Source organism: Jaculus jaculus, chromosome 17 (assembly GCF_020740685.1).
Source record: "Jaculus jaculus isolate mJacJac1 chromosome 17, mJacJac1.mat.Y.cur, whole genome shotgun sequence".
In the NCBI taxonomy this organism is placed as follows: Eukaryota; Metazoa; Chordata; class Mammalia; order Rodentia; family Dipodidae; genus Jaculus; species Jaculus jaculus.
The window spans coordinates 42,464,610-42,468,168 of NC_059118.1; positions in this window are offsets into that span (position 1 = coordinate 42,464,610).

Below are 3,559 nucleotides of genomic sequence, written 5' to 3' on the forward strand. Positions count from 1 at the left end.
ACGCCCATCACACCCACTGCTCTAAATGCAATAAGGGGTTTCCTTGGGCTAGGGAGTGCCTGTCGAAGTTTGACATACAGGGAAAGCCTTTAAACTCTTCCTGGGGCTCCCCCCAACCCCATTAAATAAGGGGAAAGATACCATCAAAGCCCATTGGACCATCCCTCTGGTCCTCAGGCTTAGACCCAAAATTATTTTAAATATTGGCAATAAAAAATTCAAACTTCTCATCGACACTGGAGTGGACTGAATGGTCCTGAGAAAGGAGGAAGTGCCCCCCTCCTGGCAGCTTGTGCCCAGCCCTCCCCTACTGGAAGTTGGTGGGCAATACACCTCCTGGGAGACTGTCACATGGCTCCCTTGGACTGACTCAGGTGGAGACAGGGTAGAAGTCCGCCCTGTCGTGGTGACTGGGCTCACTGCTAACTTACTGAGTCAAGACATTGTTGGAGATTCTGAGGCTTTTATTACTACTGACCATAAGGCCGTTTATAATTATTTGTTAGATAAAAAAGAATATCAACAACAGTTTGAGGAAGGGAGGGAATGTCATCCCAATTATAGAGATGGCCCTTACTTTGAGCAACTCAGACAAAAGTACTCCAGTGATCACCACCAATTCAAAAGGCCACTGCCCAGCCCCCCACCCCCATTTAAAATCCAGTGGAGACCAGGGGATCCTATATGGGTTGAGCAGTGGCCTCTCCCTTCTTCTAAGTTACACCAACTCCACATACTTATTAGTCAACAGTTAGAGGCTGGACATACCCGTCCCTCCACCAGTCCTTGGAACTCTCCTGTCTTTGTCATAAAAAAGCCTAATGGGGCCTGGAGATTTTTACATGATTTAAGGAAGATAAGTAAATACATGATCCCCTTCAGAACCACCCAGAGGGGACTTCCATGGATCCTAGCTATTACCAATATATACCATATTACTATCATTGACATTAAAGATTGCTTCATCTCTATCCCTCTCCATCCAGGAGACATGGAAAAATTTACATTTTCTGTACCTGCTGTTAATTTTTGTGGCCCAGATAGGAGATTTGAGTGGACTGTCTTACCTCAGGGCATGGCTAATAGCCCACCCATTGGTCAATATTACCTGTCATCCATTTTCTCTTCTCTTATCAATCTTCCCAATATCCTGTTTTATATTTATATGGATATTATTCTTGGGTGCCTAGATTCCTCCACACTCCAGGATCTTACCCACCAATGTCTAACTATCCTTCATATTCACAGCTTTAATGTAGCTCCTGAAAAACTCAAACTTTGCTTCCCTTTAAGATCTTGGGCTCGATCCTTACCCTAGATAGAGTTTTACCTGTTAAGCCACAACTGTATATTCAGGATTCTTACACCTTGCCTCAACTCCAGAAGCTCTTGAGAGAAATTAACTGGATGAGGCCCTGGATACCTATAACCACTGAGGAATTATACCCCTTGTTCAACCTACTAAGGGGCCTCAATCTTTCATCCCAAGTAACCCTAGCACCTGGGCAGAGACAAGTCCTCCACAGAGTCTAGGAGGCCATAGATAACTCTAATCTCAACTGATTTGACCCTGATCTCCCCCCTTCCCTCTACCTTTTCCCTGGGGAGACCCTGACCACTGCCCTGTTGGCTCAAAAGGTTGAGCCTACTCAGTGGATTCACCTCTCAATCAGTGGGGTCCCTAGGGTCTATTTTTTTAAGTAACCAAGTAGCTGATTGCATCATTAAAGGAAGGGAAACTGCCATTAGATTCTTTGGTATTGAGCCTCACTCCATTATTACCCCATATAAGATAACTGATTTCACTTGGCTCCAAAGAAATAATGTAATGGTTGCTATGGCACTTGAAGGGTTCCTGGGTACCATTGACTGCCATGATTGCCCTCATAAGTGGATGTGCTCTTTTTCCAGGTTGGAGTGGAGACCCACAGGCTTCTCCTACCTCAACCCAACCCTGACTTCCTCATTGCCTTTACAGATGGGGGACACCTGGGGGCCTCCCTGGTTGTGTAGCCCCCCCCTTTAAATTGGGGGTCAAACCTGAGCCCATCAAGTCTATCTCTCAGGAAACAGAGGAATCAACACAGTACAAAGAGCTTTTTGCAGTTTTTCTGGCTCTACATACTATTCAGGAGCCATTCAACTTATTTTTTGACAGCCTCTATGTAGTAAACCTACTGCCCAATCTTATTGAAGCTCACATTAAACTTGATTCCAACCCTATATCTCCCTTAATGATCCAGGCTCACACCCTACTCAAACAAACACCCTATCTTCATACAACATCTTCGAGGCCATCAGAAGATAATGTAGAGAACACATTTCAATAAAAAAACTGGGAAAGCATTCATGAAGACAATTTTTTTAAGAAAAAGTTAATAGGCTCCAAAGCTGGTTCAATGAAAACTTTAATTAGAAATCTTCAGAAAAGACAGCACTTTCAATTAAAATTATATACAAAATAAATTAAATTGGGAAAAGAAAGAAAAGCGTAATTATACATAAAACAAAAAGATAAAATGAAAAACTTGCCTATATATTTAAAATAGGGAATTATTCTAGAAAAATAAAGTATAATTCAACAGAGGAAGAAAATTTCAAAACTGAGTCTGCAGTTTAAAATGTATTTACAGAATTTTCAAAATGTAAACTCTAGACCTAGACAGATTATAGGTAAATTCTACTAAAGACTGAAGGAAAATACCGTTCTAATCTGACTTATTCTACCTCATTGAAATATATAAATAAATCATACAAAACTAGAGAACTATGTAATGAAACATGAATAATCTCACTAGTTATCAAATATAAAATCCATCAATTAAAAAGTCAAGCTCTCCAAAGCTTATACCATATGGTAAAATATCAAAAGTATTGGCTTTGGAGTAATAAAACTTATTTAAAATTCTTATACCCCTTTGGGCAGGAGATCAAAGATACAATGTTTAGTTTTAAGTAAAAGTATAAAGAAAGGATAGTCGAGACATGTGGACAACATTGCACAAAACCCTAAATCATGTATGTGTGAAAATGTATGATGCCCTTTCAATATAACTCAACATATGAAGGAAGAAGAGAGAGAAGTAAAGGGAAGCAAGAAAAGAAATCTAAGAAGGAACTGCAGCTGACAATGCTTTGTATAGAGATTTGAACTTCATGCTATAATGACAAAGAGCCTGTTTAAAACCTGAAAATATTTCATCCATGTTTTCGTAATTTACATGGTGAAAATTTGGAGTTTGTTTGGCAGGGCCAACAATTACACACATTTTTAATTTATGTGGAATAATCTAAACTTTGTCTCATTTACTTGCCCCAGCACCCTGTAGTGTTTTGCACATAGAACACTCTCAAAACACACTTGTCAATATTAGAAAACAGTATGGTGGTGAATAGGACACTGGAGAGGAATGAGTAATTTCAGAAATATTATGACTCATTAAGTAGTCTGTTGGATATGAAGACTGATATTTTAAAGTACAAAGCAATGACTCAAAGTGTTCTGATTTGTATCAAAATAATGAAAAATGCAATAATCTATTTTGAAATATTTGAAAGA